This window comes from Echinops telfairi, unplaced genomic scaffold (assembly GCF_000313985.2).
Source record: "Echinops telfairi isolate 266 unplaced genomic scaffold, ASM31398v2 ScPeMD7_19;HRSCAF=73, whole genome shotgun sequence".
In the NCBI taxonomy this organism is placed as follows: Eukaryota; Metazoa; Chordata; class Mammalia; order Afrosoricida; family Tenrecidae; genus Echinops; species Echinops telfairi.
In genome coordinates, this window is record NW_022103916.1 from 5487048 (window position 1) to 5493734 (window position 6687).

Here is a 6687-nt window from a genome sequence, read left to right on the forward strand (position 1 = left end):
CCAGGCACCATCAGCTTTCTTCGCCACATTTGCTTATGAATACGTTCTTTTCAAGAATCTATAAAACACTCATCAAGATAAAATATAACTGGAGTCATAAAAACTAAGCAAGTTGAAAGTATTCTCTGACTATAATGGGGTCGAATTTAAAAATCAATAATAGAATCAATAAAAACCAAGAGTTTGGAAATTAAACAACACATTACTAAATAATCTGTGAGTCAAAGAAGTCTCAAGGGGAATAAAAAAAGTATAGCAAACTAACCCTCAGTCCATTGCTGGTGGGAATAGAAAATTGTACAGTTACTGTGGAAAATAGTTTGGTAGATTCTCAAAAAGTTGAAGATAGACCTACCATATGACCCAGCAGTTCCCAATCCTAGGTATAGACCCCAAAGGAGTAAAGGCAAGAACAGAAACAGAAACCTCCCAATCTTCATTGCAGCTCTTTTCACAAGAGCCAAAATGTAAAAACAACCTCACTGTTCACCGACAGATGAATAAACAAAAGGTGGCACACATATATATGGTAGAAGATTACACAGTCACAAAGAGGAATGAAGTTCAGATGTAGTATTCTATTATATGCATGTACCACATTTTGTTTATTCATATGTTGATGAACCTTGAAAATGTTATTTAGAGTGAAATAGATCAATCATAAAAGCATAAATATGTAGGATCTTACTTATATGAAAGAAGCAATTATATAGTTAGAGGCAAAGGGACAAGGCAGGGGAAGCTGGCAGGAAATGGGGAGCCAACAACAAGTACAAGAAAGAAGAAATGTCCTGGAATTGAGTGTGGTAATGGTTGTACAATTTTTTTAATAACTCATTTAATTGGGGGCTCTTACAGCTCTTATCACAATTCATACATATACCCATTGTGTCAAGCACCTCTGTACATATGTTGCCATCATCATTTTCAAAACATTTTCTTTCTACTTGAGCCCTTGATATCAGCTACTCTTTTTCCCCTCCCTCCCCCACCCTCCCACCCTCGTGAACCCTTAATAATTTATGAATTATTTTTATTTTCATATTACACACCGTCCGCTGTCTCCCTTCACACACATTTCTGTTGTTTGTCCCCCTGGGGTGGTGATGGTGGTAGTGTATGTCTATCATTGTGATCAGTTCCCCCTTTCTCCCTCTTCTTCCCCCACCTTCCGCCTACCCTCATGGTATTGCTACTTTCCTTATTGGCCCTGAGGGGGTTATCTGTCCCGAATTCTGTGTGTCTAGAGCTCTTATCTGTACTAGTGTACATGTTCTGGTGTAACCAGATCTGTAAGCTAGAACTGGTCATGATAGTGGGGGTTAGAAAGCATTAAAGAACTAGAGGAATGTTGTGTGTTTTGTCGGTGCTATACTGCACCCTGGCTGACTTGTCCCTTCCTTGTGACCCTTCTGTGAGGGGGGTTGTACAACTTGTATGAGTGTAACTGAACTATTAAAACATATGTGAATTGTATGTTGGTAAAACTGTTAAAATAACTATTATTTTTTTTGAAAGAAGCAATTATATAGAGACCAATGATTTTTGTGAGGAAAAAAAAGGCAAGTAAGAATAGGGGGTGATGAATGGAATAGCAGTGGAATATTCTGGAGAGAAATGGCAAAGATGGTAGCATAACATGAGAAGTGTGGTTCCCATCACTAAATTGGGGCTATAGAATTTGTTGTGTAGGTGGGTATTTCAGCATGTACGTTTGGCCACAACAAAGAAAGAAGAGACGACCACCCCTTGGCCCTAAGGAAGAGTCATTCTTTGAAGCAGTGGTAGAGAGAGAAACCCCTAGGACCTTGGAAGAGCATGTTCAAGATCTCTGTCTGAAGTCGTAGGGCTACCAAGACCAGATGCAGCAGAGACTTTGTTCCGGACACTCAGAGGAGCAGCACCAAGATTACGGGGTACCTTCTCCTCATCTAATCGGAGACCACAGAACTGTGAAACTGAGCAACCAGCAGGCAACCTTTCTTTTTCTTTCTTTTTTTTTCAAATCATTTTATTAGGGGCTCATACAATTGTGTAAAGCACATTTATACATTCATTGCCCTCATCATCCTCAAAACTTTTGCTCTCCACTTAAGCCCCTGGTATCAGCTCCTCATTTCCCCCTCCCCACCTCCTTCCTCCCTCATGAACCCTTGATAATTTATAAATTATTATTTTGTCATATCTTACACTGTTCGACGTCTCCCTTCACCCACTTTTCTGTTGTCTGTCCCCCGGGGAGGAGGTTATATGTAGATCCTTGTAATCGGTTCCCTCTTTCAACCCCCGCCTCCAGGTTACCTTTCTGGATACGGAAAGAGACATGATTGATGGCTGAGGAGGCCTGTGACTACTTGCTCATCCTCACTTGACTATTGACTTCCTAATGAGCCCTTTCATTAGACAGAACAGGGACTTCTATGAGCAAAGGACTCTGTGAGAACTGGCTTGGTAAACACCCTAACCTTAAAGCCAGTCCGCCGTAACATTCTGGTACAGGACTGTACTCAAAGAGAAGTCTGAGACATGTTGACCCAAAGCAGCAGCCCAGATAAAACCAAAAGAATCGATGTGTGCGACCCAAGGATGAACCGAGGAACTAATTAGAGAATCGTTTGACCATCTGGAGAGCAGAATCCCCCTCCCTTTTGAAAGTGCCATATAAAACTAGAAGTGATCCCCTAGGCAACGTCCTCACCTCACCTTGTGAGGGGGGATCCGCTTCTTCTCTTTTGAAGTGACTCTATGCTTTAATAAACTTGTGGCTTAACTCTTTTAAAAAAAACAGAAAGAAAGAAAGAGGAGAAATACATTGAATTGAATGAAAATTAAAATATCAAATATCAAAACTTATGGGATATAGCTAAAGCAATGTTGAAAGTAAAATGTAAGAGGGACAGACAACAGAAAAGTGGGGTAAGGGAGACAGCAGTCGGTGTAAGACATGAAAAAAATAATAATTTAGAAATTATCAAGGGTTCAAGAGGGAGGAAGGGTGGAGGAGAGAGGGAAAAAAATGAGGAGCTGATACCAAGGGCTCAAGTAGAAAGAAAATGTTTTGAGAATGATGATGGCAACAAATGTACAGATGTGCTCGACATAATGGATATATGTATGGATTGTGATAAGAGCTGTAAGAGCCGCCAATAAAATGATTTTTAAAAAGCTTACAGTAGAAAAGAATATATTTTAATCAACAAGCTCCCACTTTTAAGAAACTAGGGAGGCAAAAAGAAACCCAAATTAAGCAGAAGGAAGGAAGTAATGAATTAAGAGCAAAATTCAATGAAATTGAAAACAATCAATGAAACCTCAAACTCATCATTTGAAAAGAAATGGTAAACTTCTAGCAAGACTGACAAAAAATAAAGGGAAACATACCAATATCAGGAATTAAATGACATAAAACTACATATTCTGCAACCATTAATATTGTGATTACTAATTAGAACTTCATGCACACAAATGCAACTTAGATAAAACAGTACAATTCCTCAACCACCACCCCATCCATACATAAAATACCACAACTCTATTAGAGTCATTAGGATAGGCCTATAACTATTAACCAAAGAAGCCCTGGTGGCATAGTAGTTATGCCTTGGGTTGCAATCCACAAGATCAGCAGTTCAAAACCACCAGCTGCTCCATGGGAGAAAGATGGGGCTTTCTACTCTTGTCAACAGTTACAATCTTGGAAACTCACAGCGACAGTTCTACCCTGTCCTGTAGGGTTGCTATGAGTCGCCATCACCTTGATAGCAGTGGGTTTGGTTTGGGGTGTAACTATTAACTACTAGTGACATTATAGAACAGAGTAGAACTGCCCCTTCAGGTTTCCAAGATTTTCAATCTTTGTAGGAGTAGACGGTTTCACCTATCTCATGGAGGGAGTGTTGGCAGCTCAGTCTATAACCAGTATGCCACCAAAGTCACTATGAACTGAAATCAACTCAACAGCAGTGTGTTATAACCATTAATGGAATTGGAAATTGAAACCATAATAAAAAAGATTCCAAAAGGAAATTTCCAGGGCCAGACGGTTTGACTGGAAAATTCTACCACCATCAAAGAATAATTAGCACTAATTCTACAAAATCTTTTCTAGAAAATCGAAGAGAGAGGGATACTATCCCCAACTGATTCTATGATGCCAATATTGTACTCACACTGAGAGCAGAGAAAGACAGTACCCAAAAAGAACTGCAGACCATTGTCTCTCATGAGTTTAGATGTAAAAATCCTCAAAAAAGTACTAGTTAACCAAACCCAGTCATAAAAAGAATTACACACCACAACAAGGTGGGGTTTACTCCAGTAATGCAAGGCTGGCTCAATATCACACTGTGACCAACCACAGTAAGAGAAAAGGAAGGAAAACAAAAGTTATAGAGATAAGAAAGGAAAAAATAAAACTGACATGATTGCTGACATAGAAAACCCAAAGAATCTGTTTTCAAAAGCTATAGAACTAATAAGTAGCTCAGCCAAATCACAGGACACAAGATCATCTGACAACACTCAATTCTATTTCCATATATATGTAACAAGCATGTGGAAACCAAAATGGTAAAGAGTATTACTTACAACCACTTCCAAAAAATCACAGTCATGTGTACACTTAACAAAACATGTACAGGACTTAAATGTCAAAAATTACAAAAGTCAAAGAAGATATACATATATGGAGAACCATACAGTGGTCATGGGCAGGGAAATTTAACATAGAAAGACAGTCAATCTTCCCAAATTGATATATAGATTTAATGCAAATTCAAGCAAAACCCCAACAATGTTTTATAGATAAAGACAAAATTATTCTAAAATTTATATAGAAAATAAAGAGCCACGAAGAGCTAAATTTTAAAAATAATACAGTAGGAAGACTCACTCTAATTTCAAGACTGATTATACAACTACAGTAATTAAGATAGTGTAGTATTGGTACAACAAAAGAAAATGCAAAATCCAAAATGGCCCACACAATACAGCCAACTCATTTTGTATAAAGGTGCGAACAATTCAGTGGAAAGATAGTGTTTTCAACAACTGGTGCTTGAGCAACTGAACATCAATGAAAATAAACATCAATTGGACATCAACAGAAATGATCCTCGATCTAAATTTTCCACAAAAAGTAACTCAACACAGACCATGGTCAGTAGCAAAGAAATACCGACAAATTGCAATCACAGTGAAGAATGCACATATTCTGTAGCAATAATAGAAAAGGCAGACAAAAAGAAAAAGCACACATTTTGTACAACACAATTAACAATCAAATAATTAAATATTACTTTCCATTTACATCTAGAACCTTTATTTTAAAAATCACCACCATCTAGGCCATAAGTCTTCAATTTCATCCAACAGCTGCAGGTAGACATTTTTCTGACCATAGAAAACTGAGATTAGCAATCCATTAAAATATTAACTTCTGGAAATTTTAAACGTACTTATAAATAACTCACAGGTAAAAGAAAAAGTACTAACTCTTAGAAAACACTTAGAACATAATGCAGCAAACCTTGTACGTTTTAAAGCGAACTTTAAGACCTTAACGTTTATATTAAAAGAAAAAGCCTGAAAATTAATGAGTGAATTGCCCAACTAAATTTAGAAAGACGCTCTCATCACTGACCACACAAAATACCCCAACACTCACCCACCCCGGCCCCCCATCACCTCAACATCCCTCCGGCTCTGGGCCCTGGAAATCCTCCTGACAATAACTATTAAACCGCTGCTGGGAGCCACAGCCGCTTCCGGTGGCCACCTCTAGCACCGCCCCTTCACGGGTTTGGGGAATCTGCATGGGGGCAGGAGATGGGAGGGGCGCGCATGTGCATAGTCCTCTTGGAAACTGCTGTCAAGCAAGCGTATTCAGGGAGCAGTTATGGAGTAGGTGCTTTGGGGGGTTTAATGTAAAACGGGGAACATGGCTACGCCCAAGTAGTACTTCTCTATGGGGCACGCCATGTTGAAAGAGGGTCTCTTCCGTACTGAGAATAAGGACGCCTCTAAACTTACAGAGTGAAAGGATGGAGCTATCCTACAGGTGGCTGAGAGCCCGATAGACACGTTTCTCCGGGCGGGTTTGCAGGAGTCTTTGGGTCTGGTCTCCACAGATCTAAGTAATGTTAATGAAGCTTAGATGCCTCTGGAAACAAAGGTGTAGGCGCCAGAGGCTGTTAGGTCCAAGGGAGGACCCCAGGCTGAAAAGAGGCCAGCCAGGCGTGGTCACAGGACCATACCATATTGTGGGGAGGGGGTAATGGCGAGAATCAAAATTGCAAGTCCTCCAAGGACCTACCACTGGGGGAAAAAGGAAAGAGGTCAGTGTTAGATTCCACCTGCTGTCTTTCGGGAGATGGGCTGTGAGATTTGAATGCCTCCGTAAACTCCACAGCTATGCAGTTATTCTCACAGTGGGCAGTTCAACCCTGTCCTGTAAAGTCACAATGAGACAGCATCGAGCCGCAATGAGTTTGGGGTAAGGTGTTTTAATATCCTTCAAAACGAAATTTATATAGTTCTCTTTCTCCGGGAAGCCCTTCGGGCAGAGGAAGAAAGCTCTGTGCCTTTCTGACTCCACTGGTGAGGACAGTATTTGAGGAGACCTGGCATAGAATCAGGTGGGAACTTACTCTATGCTCTCAGTCCACTGAAATCCTCTCTGGGTCTCTT

The 6687-nt window shown here is 39.9% G+C and overlaps 1 protein-coding gene across 1 annotated transcript in view; it reads right to left on the reverse strand.

Moving 5' to 3' along the window:
• Nucleotides 1-5756, reverse strand: part of ZNF81 (zinc finger protein 81) — a 49604-nt gene extending 43848 nt beyond the window's left edge. The window contains exon 1 of the mRNA XM_030885067.2: nt 5686-5756. The gene's annotated coding sequence lies outside the window, so the exon portion shown is untranslated. The remainder of the gene's footprint in view (nt 1-5685) is intronic.
• Between the last annotated feature and the right edge of the window lie 931 nt (nt 5757-6687).